This window comes from Psammomys obesus, unplaced genomic scaffold, assembly GCF_907164565.1.
Source record: "Psammomys obesus unplaced genomic scaffold, mPsaObe1.curated_primary_1811, whole genome shotgun sequence".
NCBI lineage: Eukaryota > Metazoa > Chordata > Mammalia > Rodentia > Muridae > Psammomys > Psammomys obesus.
This window is the reverse complement of record NW_026589732.1, coordinates 5,213,334-5,229,292: the sequence shown is the minus strand read 5'-3', so window position 1 is coordinate 5,229,292 and position 15,959 is coordinate 5,213,334. Positions and strand designations below refer to the sequence as shown.

General features: G+C 42.5%; 1 protein-coding gene across 2 annotated transcripts in view; it reads right to left on the bottom strand.

The window, feature by feature from the left end:
- Plppr1 (phospholipid phosphatase related 1) overlaps nt 1-15,959 on the bottom strand; it is a 266,024-nt gene that overhangs the window by 249,820 nt on the left and 245 nt on the right. Inside the window, exon 2 of one of the 2 annotated variants that reach the window (XM_055605246.1) lies at nt 15,737-15,849. The gene's annotated coding sequence lies outside the window, so the exon portion shown is untranslated. Of the gene's footprint in view, nt 1-15,736; nt 15,928-15,959 lie in introns of those variants that run through there. The other variant, XM_055605245.1, reaches the window with a different exon arrangement.

Here is a 15,959-nt window from a genome sequence, read left to right as displayed (position 1 = left end):
CTTCTTCTTCTTCTTCTTCTTCTTCTTCTTCTTCTTCTTCTTCTTCTTCTTCTTCTTCTTCTTCTTCTCCTCCTCCTCCTCCTCCTCCTCCTCCTCCTCCTCCTCCTCTTTCTTCTCCTTCTCCTCCTCCTCCTGCTCCTCCTCTTCCTCCTCCTCCTTCTTCTTTAAATAAGGAGACTTATTGTAGCCAAAACAGTCCTCCAAGGATACACATTAAAATAGTAAGAGTGGTTATGACCTATTGATGTTGGTATTTCTTGCATTACCTCTACATCTCTAAATTTAAAAACAAACATTTACATTCCTTCGAGGTGGGTGGTACAAAGTAGGAGAGATTGACACACATAAAATAGCTACAAACCATGAACTAAAACAAAAGGTGCTCTTCTGTACAAGTACAGAATATGACACAAAAATGAAGAAGAGAATAGTCACGTCTAACTAGAATGATAGGAAGTTAGAAGGCCTGAAGGGTGAGAGAAGAAGCTCCAAGAAAAGGGATCAGAGATGTCCAGGGAATGCTTGAGGAAAGGCAAGAACAGCTGGAACAGGGAAGAGATGAGATGAGGAAGAGAGTCTGGAGCTTCCTATGGGAGGAGAAAGAGTGTTAGAAGAGAACCTTAGACTTCACAGCAATTCCTGAGCATCTCCAAGGAAAGAAGGGATAATGACTGAAGATGTGTTTTAGGCAGACATTCAGTAGTTACAATGAATTGGAGGGAATGAACATAAAAGACTAGGACATGAGGGGAACACCGTAAGCAAAATTATGACATCAGCCAAAACGAAAATGATGCAGATAGATACAATGTGGGCACCGGAGAACACGGGCTTTTCTGCGCCCACATTTAAGAGAAGATGGTCTAAGACTAACAGAAAAGGAAAAGTAGATTGAAGATGAGAAGCCATGGAGATAAAAGGAAACCATGAAAGGATAGTACAAGGATGTCATGGAAAGAGACAAAATGAACCCAGTGTGACAGAAGTGCTGATGAAACACTCTAGTGACAAAGAGAAGGATACAGAGGCCAGAAGAGAGGGGATGGGAGGAGAAGTACAGAAAAGGGAGATGAAGACTCCTTGAAGAAGTGACACATGGGGTTTCTGAAATTCTAGTTTTGGAAAAGAAAACTGTTCTAGCTTGTTAGGGTCAATTAATACTGCTATTAATAGGTATCAGTGAGGGCCAAATTTGCACATAATTGTTTTTAGAAACTTGTCATCACTAAAGAGAGCAATAAAGAAACTGACTCTACTGAGTGCCTTCTTCTCAAGCCCCTCTTTCTTCCACATCCTACCCTCTACTCTACAATTCTCAAGCACACTTTTCCAACCACCACTTCCTACATATTATCCTTTCATACTTTGCTTTGCCAATTACAAGCAGATAGTGAGACAATAGTATCTATACATTTGGGGGAAACCTTCAGAGATGTTTCATGTCAATATTTAAATGATTTTTTTTTTATGATGGGGAAGTGGAATGCACATCGGCAGGTCTTGGATTCCTCTGGAGCTGAAATTACAGATGGTTATGAGCCCCTGGGCCTGGGAACTGAGAACCCAACTTGAGTCCTCCACAAGAGATGTAAGTACTATACTTTTGAGCCATCAGTCAAGCCCCAGAGAATTCATATTAACACACAACCTGCCTCAGGATTCCCCTCCACCTTTTAGTGTTGACAGGAAATGCTCTCAGTGCATATTATTGATGAAAAGACAATGATGATCCAAGCCAATTCAGAGATGATGGAATCATGAATCCTACTATTTCTTGGACTCTAAGAAAGCTGATGTTCTGATGATCTGATTTGAATCAACTCATAGAAGAAATCTTTTCATGTACCATTTTTTATAAAAGCAATAATAATCTTGTTTTTAGCATCTGTCTCTACAAATATATATATACATATATATTCATGTGTGTGTTATTTTTATACAAAAATTAGAATTTTCCATTAGCCATTATCTCATCTATTAAGTAAAAAGTACCCCACCATCATTGTCAATATTGGAACCATCTCATCAGAGTTCATACCTTAGTTCATTCTCAAGGCAGTTTAACTCTTAAGACAAGTTATTGACTTATGTCTATTTTTTTTCTCAGCTGTTAGATGATAATGTGAGAAATAAACAAAGTAATATATGTAAAAGACTGAGAATGGTACCAACACATGGCATGTAAAATATACCATTCAGCTGTCATTATATTTCTTTGTATAGTCATCATAATATAACAAACATCCTGCTAAGTAGATGGAGAATCACATTGTTCAAAGTTATGCATTATTCCAACTTAATACTGAGCATATTACTGTAAAGAATTGGGATATTTTTTTCCAGATTTTATCTGCTAAATTCCATACAATTAGGTACATCATCCTCATCTGACAAACCTGCTCTGAGTTGAAAATATTAAAGGCATCATAAAGTCAAACAGTGGCTAAGTCAAAGCATAGTGAAACCGTTATGCACCCACATACTCATGCTGTTTTTTCTCTCTCCACAGTCAGATTGCTGAATGAAAAGGTGTATGCATTTCCAATTCTGAGAATATTTTCCAGTTAAAGTAACTTACGAGATTATCTAGTCAGTCTGTCTTTTTCATAAGCTCTTGGTACATGCTTGTATCTGTAGCCAATGAGGATTTTTTTTTCACATTGTACTAACCAAGTAGCTCATCTATCCACTGTGAAATTGCCCCAAATTTCAAGTTATTGACCATATACATTATCTAGTGTATGTATTTACATACTTGACTCTCACTAGCGTGTATTTCTTACGGTTAGTGCTCTCTTGTAGCACTATGTTAAGCCCTTTTTAGGTATTCACAGCTATACTTATTCCTATCATTTAAGGCTTCACTTTTGAATGGTCATTTCCTGGATAGTGGCTCTGAATGAAGCTTTTCCCTGGCCCCTTAGGATTAGTGGCAATTAAAGTCTGAGCATTCAATGCCAATACATTAGGAGATGTGCGTGTGCTCTATTATAAAAATCAATGCTTCTGTGACTCTCCTTGCACTGTTACAGCCCACACTTACCTTTATGTTTTACATAAAACCAAAAGAAACATTTTCCTTAACAGAAATCTCTGGTTCTTTTGATTTTCCATCTTGTTGTGAGCCCCATGTTTACAGATCAGCCTCAGACAGCAAAGTGATGAAATACTGAAAACCGTGAAGCAAGGCAGAAGAGATTCAGTAAGAGGTTTTTAGAAAGTCAAGGGTTCCAGGATCCTGGCAGCTTTGAATTAGCTTAGGCTAACCCTGCTACTTCATCCATCAAATGTTCCCTGCATCAAATATCTTGTCGTCTGATTTCTGCGCCTTTTGTTTTCCCAATGAAATGATAAGTTCACTTGTCATCTTTTATTTTGCTTTTCAGGAAGTTCCAGTGTTTTCTTGGACACAAAACAAGGCCATTTGGCATCTCTCCCTGTGAGTAATGATCTATTTATGGACCTGTTTCTCTGGCATATTTCTGCTGACATAGTTCTCCAGGCACAGGGAAAAAAAATAAGCAAAGTTAGGTCAGATGGCATCTGAGCATTGCAAATGGGCTGAAGAAGTAGATGATGCTCTTAGTCAAAAAATGTTTTGTTTTTAATTGCCAATAGTTGTATAGATGTCTAGAATACAGCATGAGATTTCAATGCATTTTCCCCATGCGTCATTACTTCTTCAAGCCTATTATGCATGTTAAAATGGTTCCACCTACCATTATGGTGAAATTTGAGGATAATTACCAAGGCTCACCTATGCTGATGCTCTCCCCTCAATAACAAATGTTCAATTCCTGAAGATTCTACTAATATTCATGACTGGGACACTTGGATAAAGAAGGAGGAATTGAACCTCTCTTCAGGATAAGGAGGGATATGCAAGACAAACTTCAGCCACAGACATATTTGCGGACAATATTCATCTACAGCATGAACATTATAAAAAGTACTTTAAAACCATTTTAAAGATTTAGTTTATTTTTATTTATTTGTATGTGTCTATGTCTACACGTATGCACATATATGCAGATATCAGCCTAGTCTAAACAGGTTCTCTGATGATCTGGTGCTGGAGTTACAGAGTGCTGTGAGCCAGCTGACATGGGTGCTGGGAATCAAACTCGAGTCCTCTGAAAGAGCAACAGTGATCGTAGCCACTGATCCATTGCTACAGCTCCAAAGAGGACGTGCTATTTAGAAGCACAAGTACTGAGGACTCACATGATCAAAACCTGAGGGTGGATTCTGGGAACTATTATGGGGAGAAGAAAAACTGAAATGACACCAATGGGAAGATGATGCAGACTACTTGAGGTGATGAAGGAATGATGCATTCCTGGTATTAAGCATAGAAGGGTCACCACAGTGAGGCAGAATAGGGAAGGCAGATACTCACAACAGTGGTGACTGGTCGAGCTACTTAACACGATGCTTATAGACACCATTGCCATCCCTTATGCACTCTCATATCTCAGCGGGGATGTGAAGGCTCAGTTGGACTTTTCACCTGTAACTAATTCTGAACAAAAGTGATGTGGACATTCAGGGGGAAACTTCATGGTAGGACCATGAGAGCTGACGGTAGCCAGGGAGGAATTCTTCAAGGACTTCATAGGAAGAGAGGGCCAAAATGCCTGAATCTAAGAGTGCTGAAATAATTTGAAGGGTTAAGTATATGTATGGGGGAGGAGGATTTTCTCAGAGAAGCATTCTGACAAGAAGACAATAAGTGATTCTGTTGGAGGGATGCCTTAGCTAGAGATCACAGTGTTAATGGGAGAGAGCTTCCAATAAGTCCCATTTTTAAGACAGTATTCTAAAAGAGACAAATAATTAAGGGAAATGTATCAAAATAAGTACTATAACTCATTAGGTTTCTAACAGCAAAAATGACCTAGGGTTCACAAATACGTTAGAGGAGGAAAAGGTTTTAATGGATTTTGTAAGAATAAGAAAGATAAAAGAGACCCAAAGCAAAGCAAACTGGAAAATTCTGTTTCCCTGGAAGTGGGAAGATACAGGCTTCCCCATTGGCTCTGTGACATGCATTAGGGGTCAGCAGGAAAGGATGCCTAACATGGCAAGAGTAGACAAAGAAAAGCAAAGCCCACCAGCATCATTCAGATTAGTCCTACAGAACCACTGCCCTGCACTGACTCTCTCACTGAGGCTCTCTGGAGCTTCCGCGCATTTTGAGATGTGTTCCTGCGTTCTGTCTTTTGGATGTGGCCATTGCTATTGGCATCTTAGATCGACTTTCAAAATAGTCCTGATTTTTTTTTTTTTCTAATTCATTTATCCAGGCAGTCATTGGGGTTTGGAGTATGTGATGAGGAATCCTTCATTTAATAATGTTTATATTGTAGAAAAAGAGACAGGTCACAAATAGATGAATGAGTAAATTTGTGAGTGGAAAGTTAATGTAGTCCTCAGTGCTGATGAGGAAATATATAACAATGTAAATTAAAGAGTAGTGGACTGAATATTTTGACGTTATCAGAGAAGGCCTACTTGATGGCCCGTGAGTACACAAATGTGTGAGGTGGGAATTAAAGACATGCAGATGGTTTTTTTTTTTTTTTTTTTAAAGCAGACATTACAGATAGATCTAACCATGGGTGCAAAGGCCCTGCATGTAAATATGGTTGGCATATTTGATGAACCTTCTCTGCTATAACTACCGAGAACCTAGACAACCACGGTCTAGACTCAAATGGCTCCTGTCTTATATACATATGTATGGACACTAATATGGGGAAGAGTAGAGCTGTGGTGGGGGAAGAAGAGGCTACCCTACTTACGTGCTGTGAAAGAAAATAGAACTGGGTGGTTTCCTGGTTCTTCTCACCCAGCCTTCTGGCTCTATGAGTCCCTGCAAGCACATGCATTTGCACATCTCTAAGCAATGCACCAATACAACCAAGGAAATTGAGACTGACTACATGCATTTAACTAGTAGAGATGAACAGTGTCAACCTTATGTTCAAGAAAGCCATGTATTTACATCAATTTCCAGGACTTTCCACGAAAGTAGAATAATACAGACGGAGAACTAGACTTTAATATTTAAAGCACAGCCTTCATGTATTAGTCATTCCCTCCATCTTCCCATCCCTTTCAAAGCTTCTGAATTCTACATGTGAGAGATCTGAGATTTAGAAAGGCAGGGAGATTGGCCCAGCACCATAAAGCTAATGAACGGCGCAGCTGAGGCCCTTAACCTAGCAGAGCAGGGAAATAGAATTAGCATGTTTAGAAATCATAGTTTTATTTATACCATATCATGAGCAAACCTTTCCGGATAAGCATAAGGAAGAGTAATTGTGTGATTAAAGATGACATGTCAAATACATTCATTTTGGGATTCATTTCTGAAGGTTCAAGTTGGCAAGATGCCAAATTGAAAGCTAAATCCCTAGTAATACATTCACAGATGAATACCTTCCCTAGGAAACTTGGGTAACATCTCATTTCACATCAAGAATGTTGCCTGGCTTCAAAGTATTATGCAAATGTGGGACCCTGGGGCCTTTGAGGAAGAGAGTGGGGATCAGGGACTAGATGGGCAGGTTGGGACTGAAAATGAGGAGTGATCTTTGCAAAGGCTCCTGGATGACATTTACATGAAGCATGAGTTTCAGTTTGGTTGCAATTCATTGCACAAGCTAGTTTTTGCGATTTGAGATCCCAGCTCCCCTTCTTGGCGAGGGGAGTTATTTCGCAGTCTAATGTAGTGGAATCAGCACTGGCTTAGCAGACTAGAAAACAGTTTGTCATCTTTGCCTTGCCAATCACCAGTTGTGGGACCCTGGACAAATCACTTAACCTCAAAGGACCTCAGCTTTTTTATTTGGGAAGCTACAATAATTGAAATGGACCATCCCTTCCAGCAATTCTGTGAATCAAGAAGAGCTGACGGCTATTGCCATGGATTAAATTCAAATTTAGTGCCCACATTAATGTATCTGTTGTTAGCATGTAAACTCTTGGGAAGCGCCTGGTTTAATGGGTGGCTTCTACAGGATGCACAGGAGACGTGCATTAGCTGGTCTTCATCTGTCCTGAAATAGAAAGCAGCCTTTAGCCTGCTCAAACAACTGTTAACATTCAGTAAATGTTTACTAGACAAGAAATGTCAGATAAAACCAAAGGATGAAATAATATACAAAGTAAAGTCCCACGATTTAAGAAAAAAAAAAGATAAAATACCTAAATGATAATAGACAAAGTGTTGGCAGGACGCGCAACAATGAGTTTACATGGGTTTTCTGGGAGACGGGGACTGGAATTTGAAGTATGTTTACTTTCTTCGTGTATTATACATGCAGTTTGTGTAGCAACACAGATACACACAAAACTGACTTAATTAATTTTTAAATTGATGAGGTGCAGTATTACTGGTTCAAACTAGCCTTGCAAAAAACGTATCATATGTTATATGTCATATGTCATTCTACAAAAGAAAGAAAGAAGAAAGAAGAAAGAAAGAAAGAAAGAAAGAAAGAAAGAAAGAAAGAAAGAAAGAAAGAAAGAAAAGAAAACCACTAAACTAAACCTAAAAGATTTTTCTCAAGATTTAGAGGCACTCACTGCCTTGCTTTTAAAGTTCAGGAGAAACAAATCTAGAGATATTTGCAGATATGAAGACTTCCTATCAATAGAAAGTCTTTATTTATTTATTTATATTAATAAAGTCTTTTATTTATTTGTTTTCTGGGACCCCAGGACAGTATGCTATGGGCTGGTTGTCAAAGCAAGGGAATGTATGGACTTGCCTGGAAGAAATAGCCAGCAAGGTTAGGAGATGGATACAATGATAACGTGCACTTGGCTTGTAGAGATGCTGACCTGAGTGTTGGCTCTCTCCACCAGACTGTTCTTGCTAATTGTGTCTTATTTTATTAAATTCATACGTGGATGGGAGGTCATTGCTCCACGTCTCTTATCAGAAATCTCAATAAAAGGCCACCCCAGAAACCCTCACCCGTCAGCCTTGCAAAGAGAGTACATCTCTTTACAGCAGAGTTGCTCCCATCACCGCAGTCACCTTTTTACAGTCTGTGAGCAGGTTCAGAACACTTGATGCTGCTATGAAATGGCTATTTCTAATGTAACTGGGGAAATCTAAGCTCTGTGCTTTCAGGTATTTATGATAATCACTCGAAGACGATATTTCCTCTGTGCATGTGGCTCTGCTCCAGGTTGTTACTGATGGATGAAGAAGATAAATTTGCCATAAAAGAATGCACACCTGCAAGGATGCAGACAGTCAGTTAACCCTGACAAGCCACAGATGCTTGTCTCCTAAGGTGTTCCAGAGAGCGAAAGGTCACCGATGACTCGGAATCCCAAGTCTTTGGCAGCAGAAGGAACAGTGGCATGTGCACTGACTTTGGATGCGTTCTTGACTATGAATCTAACTCCGTCTCAGGCAGCTGAGTAAGCCAGCTCAACTTTCTGCAGCTTGATTTGCTCAGCTGTCAAGCGGAGATGCTGGTAACTACCCACCAGTGTGCTATAAAGCTCTGGTGATAATACAGAGAAAGTCCTTCAGGTAGCTGTAGGAGCATCTGTACGGTATTGCAAAAAACTCACTCTACCTTCCCCTCCTTTGTCTTTTTTTTTTTTTCCATTCATGCTCTTTCTCCCTTTTCTAATTTCAGAAACGGTCAGTTTCTGTCATTGTACTTGCTGACCTCAATTCACATACAGGCCACAGCGCTATAATCCAACACCAGCCAAGTTGACAGGTGTGGTAATTTTCTCGCATTTCCTAGATTGAGTGTTTAAAAACCTCAGAATTATAAAAGCATACAAAAAGTTCATGAATAAAAGTGATGAAGCATTGGTGTCAGGCCAAAAAAAAAATCTGTTTCCTTAAACCATTCAACAACCAAAGTAAATAGTATCTTGGTAAAATATTTTAAAATTAATATTTAATACAAAAACCCCATAATGATCAAGAAATTTAAAACTGAAGAAAGAACAGAAGCCAACACGGTGCTTGCACATTGGTGCTTTCCTCACCTCATCTAATTTCCACATTGGGTAGGGCTGAGTCAGAAATCAAGGGAGGACCTCAGCCTCCACTTGGACACCTTTCAGCTACAGTAACCAGTGGCCTCAGGAAAACTATCGCCCTATTTCGTTCCTTGTTCCTAATCACATTTCAAGTGGAAGCCTGGTGAGGTAACTCACTGCATGACTCACTACACTGGAAAATTATATGGCTATTAAAAAAAAAAAAACCAACAACAACAAAAACAAACAAACAAAAAAAGCTGCATTGTTTAAGACATCACCAATGACTCAAAGAATAATATTTGTTCATGTATGTCTGCAATGCAAAATATCTATTGAGCAGTATATCTATGACCCAAGAGCTAAGCTAGGTAATGAAACAGCATAGAAATGAAAGAGGTCAGGACAACCTAAGAATGGAATTCCAGAAAGAAGGAGCATCAGAGGCAGAAACTTGAAGGTGAAACAGAAAGCTCTCATGGGGAGGACTGGGAGGAATTGAGTGTATGTAAAACATAAACAGGATGGATGGATACATACACATATTTGCATGCATCTACATATTCATTATATGGAGGGGGATTATCCATCTAACCAGAATTCCACTCACTGCCCTGTTACTAACTGGCTAAATCATGGGGCCACCTTATCCACCGGGATTCTGCCTTAGGGCACAACACAAACTTCCCCATGAAGAGAGCAGACAATTTGCTAGAGAATGTTGTAAACCTCACATGTGAGCTGTCTGAAGTCTGTATTTCTCAGTAGCCAGGCAGGGCTGTAATTAAGACATGCAATTATGTCTCTGAGAGTATTTTGTTGAACAGCTAAGTTCTCCTTGTGCAATGCTTGCAAGGTTGAAGCAAGCAACAACCAGACTAGACAAGCAAACTTTCATCTTCTCCTCAGGTGTGGGCAGCAGGCACCTGGTAAAAGTGACTGGCAGGCCTCCTTGATGGCCTGCTCCTGTCCTGTTTTGGTCTATTGATTTCATTCCTGCACGCAGAAAGTTGGGATTACAATCAGCTACTTATAACTGACGTAAGAATTTGTGATGAACATCAATGCACACATGGGTTACACATGAGACCTTCCATTCCCCTACATGTAAGATGAACAAATAACCCATCCCCAAAGTCTTCCACCATAGGTTCCACTGTGATTCTTAAGTACAGCAGGAACTAAGAGCACAGAGATTATGTGCCCAAACCCACACAGCTTAAAAATGGCAGAGCCAGAATTCAGGATTCAGCTGAGGGCTGGTGATGTGTCTCAGCAGGGAAAAGCACTGCCACCTGTCCCATCAGCCTGACTTTGATCCTCACAACAGTGGAAGAAGAGAACTGACCCCTTAAAGCTGCCCTCTGATCCCTTTATGTGGGCACTGGCAAGTCAGCTCTCTCCCTCCCTCTTCCTCTCTCTTTATTCTGCCTCTCTTCCTCTCTCTCTAACACAAGCACTCTCTAACAATGATAATGAAAACAGCAACAATAATAATAATTCAAAATTTTTAAATTTTTAAGAAACTGGCCTCCCCTTGTTTCTTAAAAACAAAAACAAATAATTCAGTTAATTCGGTTTTTGAGTGAATTCTGAATGAGGACAGGCAGCAGCCTGTCACAGGCTGGCTTCTGTGCTTTCAGCCATGTTGCTGCATCAACAGGGTTCATCATTAGTTTGCAGGTCTAGCAACAGATTTGGGTTGGACACTCAAGACTATAACTCTCCGGGCTTCAGGAAACACCTATGGTTTAGTAGTGGGGAGGCTCCTGGGTGTGCCCCCAGTCCTTCTCTCACTCTTGGGAACAGACATCCTTTCTCTCCTCAGCGTTCCTGCTCTCATCCCCTGCTCCTTTTGTTCTTAAGCACTACCTCTTTCCATCTGCTCCTCCTTGATAAGAACTTGCTACAAGCTCACTACACCTTGTCCCGATGGTCCCATAACTCTTCCCCCGCCTGACTTCATGAATGATGGATGAATGCACAGACTGGGCACTCTTCCCTTCACCCCCCGTCCCCGGACTCTGAAATATGGCTTCTGTACACACAGTTGTGCGAAGCTGCTTTTCTGACTGTCACCAGGAAAGACTGTTCATTGTCTATTTGCAGTTCTCTACTTTTGATCCTTCCATTCATCGTCACTCAAAGCCATTGACACATTCAATGAGGGGACACAGACTACAGGATAAGCATGGTAGCTTTGGTCCTAGTACTCATGAGCTTGGTACCTCACAGGAAAGCTGTTAAGGCCCATCTCCGTGCTGAGGCAAAAGGATTCTGCATGCTGTAAATCAGATTCCATGTCTGGGTCCTGATTCAATGTCTAACTCAGGGTGCCTCTCTGGAGTTTGACTAGCCCTCTCACAGTTCCCCTAGGCTTTCTGCTTTCATGTTAATTCTCTCCTACTTGTCTGAAAGGCCCATTCCTACATTCCTTATTTGATTCTCTTTTTAACCCATACCTGTAGCTAAGTGCTGAGATTTTATCTCTGGGTTGATGGTCTCCTTCCCATTCTCTATCTTATTGCAAACAAGAGGTGATATTTACTGTGACAACACAATACACTGAGATATGTCCCAATACTTTCAAAGATGTTCCAGAGATATCCCCAAATCCACTTCTGCAAAACAAAATACTATTCACTTTCCTGGGCTAACCTCTTTTTCTCTCTTTTGCAATTACCAGCTACCAAATTACCAAACACACCATGCTTTCTGGAATGTTCCTTTTCCTCACCACTGTGGTGAGTCTGAAAGCAAATTCTGCTTTGCTCGATGCTGATGTCTCACACTGGGACTTTCATATTGTAACTCCAGATATGTGAACTTGGTCATGTGGCCTATGTACAGATCCACAAGTTCTATTATGGGTGTCTCAATCACGGGTACCTGACCAACATACAGGGATGCCAAGATGCCATGAGCGCTTCAAATGAGACCCTAGAGCTTACGAACCTTGGATCCCAACTTACTCAGTTCAGTAAATAAGGATATTTTGACAAGGATGAGGAATGGGGAAAGAGTCACATTCACTGTAATCTATTACATGTCAGGAAATAATTGTGTGTTCCTGCCTCTGTGTCCAAGATTTGCTCCTAAACCTGGTTTCTTCAACATATGTTTTTAAATGATGGCTCAGTGCTGTTCACAGTGGCTCTGTGGAGAAGCAGCATTTCTTCACAGATAAGGCTGAGAAAACGTGTTCTTACTTTAATCTGCAGCCTCTAGCTCAAAATTTTTGTTGTGACTGGCCACCAAAAGTGGGTCCCTTAGAGAAGCAGAGAACATGACTCTTTTATCCTAATGCAGAGTCCTTACCTTGTGGCTGAACTTCTCACTCACTAATTTAGCTATCAGTCCAATGAACATGTGTTGACTCTATCAGCCCTGGGCTAAATGTTGAAGACATACATAGTAGTGAAAGCCCTTCTTGGTTTTCAAGAAGCAGAAAACCAAACCCAGAAATGCATGCTGAGGGAGGGGAGGGTGATGTAGGGCCTAAGAAAGAGCATAGCAGGTTTTACTGTATCTCTTGTTTCCCAGATATATCTCCTCCTCTTCCCCACCACTACTCCACCCTCCCCACCATCCCTGTCATTTCACATTTATATTTTCCCACAGTAAGCTCCAGGCCAGCAGCCTCACCATCTCCAATTCATCCTCCACGCTGTGGTCATGGTCATCAGCCTCTCAGACATTCTCCACCTTCAAAGGCTCCTAGCCTTTACATAAAATTGAAGCTCTTTTGCCAGGGTGGGGTGGGGATTCCTGCTTATTTCTCTGACATGTTGTTATTCCACTCCAAGGAGATAAGAGCCCGCGTCCCTTGCTGCGGCTGCACAAGACTCCTTCCAGGACTCAAATACTCTTTCTTCTGGAAAGTCGTAGTCACTGCTCAAGACTCCCCTCACGTCAAACTCTCTAAGAAACCTTTTGATCTTCCCACCCTTTCTTTGCTGGAAGCTCTCCCTTTGTGCTTTCATTGCATCCTGGCCATCTCTCTGTACAAGCACTCACTCCACAGCCTTGGCTGTTAATTGGTGCCACCCAGGTGCTGCTCTTCCCTGTATGGCTCTAGGCACATGGGATGACTTACAGTTACCCAACTTATATCAAGCATCACACATTTCCTCTGCCTGGAATGACCTTTCAGTCCTCCACTTCCTGCAACGACCAGTGTTTTTTTGTTTTGTTTTGTTTTGTTTTGTTTTGAAAAGTATCCCAAGGATTGCATAGATGCTCCAGGGGAAGAAAAGCAGTCCACGACCTGCATGTTAGCCTGTTGCTTACCCTACGATCATAAGTCAGATTCCGCCTTCTCGAAGACTCAAAGAATGCTTTCCTGTGTTTTGCCTTTTGTTTTATTTGTTCCTTCAGTAACAAGTACTTTTGTGCATTTTCTAATGTTGAGAAAAGCCAGAGGGAGGGAGTGGTGTGTACAGGTCATACGTCAGGAACTCGGTGCAGACACTCTGCACTCCCACAAACAACTTCATGTGTTAACCTCAGACTTGCCACAGCACCGCAAGCACTCTGAGGGGCAGAGCTCTGTTCTATGTTTTATAACAGCTTCTGGTACTAAATACAGGGCATGTGGTCAATGAGCACCTTCCATCAGAATCTGTGTGCTATAAAAATGAGTGAGCTTGCAAATGAAGAAAGAGAAAATGCACCAAAGCAGAGCAGATGAAAAAAAAAAAAAAAAAAAAGCCCTTCATCTTTTCTTGCCATGATTTATGAGAATAATGATAACACTGTCACCCTGAAGTAAAAAAGAAAACAAAACAAAATAATTTGACAATTATTTTCAAACTGGAAAGTATTTGGGGGAAGATCTTTCTTTCCCTAGTTATTTGAAAAAGACAAAACAAAAACACTTTCAGATTTCTCTCTTGCTGAACGCTTTAATAAACTCATGAAGCCTGTTTTAATCCTGTTCCCCTTTCTCAGTCCCCTCTCCTTTCATTTTTCCTTTCTTCTTCCAAACCTCACCTCCTCTGGCTATGCTTATGAAGCAAGCTCTTATGTGTGAACTTTCTCAGTTAAAGCTCATATATGTCACAGTTTCTCGAATTTCAAAGTTGCCAAGTTTTCAAAGCAAAACCTTTCCCTGTTTGCAGCAGCAGAAAGAGATGGTCTCCACTTGCCACCTAGAAGTGAGGAAAAACCCCTTGACTATCACCCAGTCACTGATAATGGATGCAGGCTCCCAGCATTTCCCCTGTCAGCCCTAGCTTGGCTTCCCTTACAAACACCGGACAGAAGAAACAAAACTGTACCCGCACACATCTGTCCCACCTTCAGTTCAAACACGGCAGGACAGAGAAACCTCAACACACACGCTTCCTATACCTAAAACATCAAACTTGTTATTAGTGGTAAAGGCAAGCCTAGAAACCACCAAGTCTTCCGTGTTCCGGATATGACAACCCAGGCGCCTCCAAACGGGATCCCGTTCCATGAGCAGGAACTGCCAACCACAGCCCCAGAAATGAGAATGAATTCAGCGAAGGCTTTACAGTGCCTGGCACTGGCCCTCATCCTGCCATAATTGGCTTCTGTTCACACCTATCTTAAATGTCTGTGGCTTGTCCCTCTTTTACTCCTCTTTGTCCTAGCCTCACCTGCTGACCCAGTGTTGGCTACCTCAAAGGACCATTAGATTCCAGGCTCCCTTTCCTACCTCCACCCCACCCTCCACACAGGCCTGCCCTTTGCTCTCTGAGAGTTCGCCCAAGCAGGACTGGCTTTTCGAAAGGAAATTCTGTTCTCAGGACCCTTTCCCTGGTGCAGAAGAGAAATGGAGCCTTGCCAGCCCACCAACTAATTAACCAGGTGACAAAGCACCTCCACAGAAAAGGCTGAAAGCAAAAACGATAGCTCCACAAAGACAAATCACGGCCCAGAATCCTACACATATTCTACACGTGTGTGCCACAAAACCCAGGGCAAAAATAAATCCCCAGATTCACTCGACACCACTGCCACCACAGCTGTCTCAGTTCAGCTCCCAGAGCCTCTGCAGTGGTGTGTGTGAAGACAGCGCCTTCCCCTGGGAGCAGGGACCCCGGGGCCCTGCGTTTCTAGGATGTGATTATGCCAACCCTTTCAGTAACTCATCATTCATCCGGCACTGACCCGAGCCTCACCCTAGAAACTCAGTTCCTGGTGTCGACGAGAAAGCCCTCGGGTATGCCAGTTCTGGAGCTCAGGAAAGAGAACCTCAGGTGCCCACGCCTGAGGCGAAATCAATGGCACCGCTTTCGGCTAGGGGCTGAGAAATCCCAACCCGGGTTAGGTGGGCGGGTTTGGCATCAGCTACCTGCAGGTCTCGGAACCACCGCTCCCACCCCTGCAATTCCTCTGGGCGTACCAGCCCAGAATGCAGTCTGAAGGGCGGAACCGGACAGAGAGAGCGCCTCCACGCCCCCTTTGTCTCCACGTTTGCCAAATGACAGAAGAGGAAAGTTTACGAGCCTGGAAGGGATAGCTTTCTTCTGGGTCCATCTGGCACCTCGAAGGTGCAGATTCTCCCTGGGATCGCCTCTCCTCCCCGGAGCAACCAGGACACTATCTTCATCTGCACCTTGCAGCCGCAAACCAGGCGCGGGCCACCTGCGTCCAGCAGTTGGGTCGGGAACCTGGCCTCCCCGCGCCCCCCGTCTGTGCAGGCTTAGCTGTCCCCCGAGCTGCGGGCGGGCGCCACACTCACCTTTGGCGGCCAAGCTTCCTGCCTTGCGCCCTATTGGGCGGCCTGGCTCCGGGCAGCGAGGTGCATTCAGGCAGCGGCTGCAGACAAGCTCCCCGGGCGCTGCTGCATTCCGCCTGCGTGGGAGAGAGAGCGGTTCAGCGCGTGGCGCGGGCGTGTGCGAGTGTGTGTTTGTGCGGTGTGTGTGTGTGTGTGTGTGTGTGTGTGTGTGTGTGTGTGTGTGTGT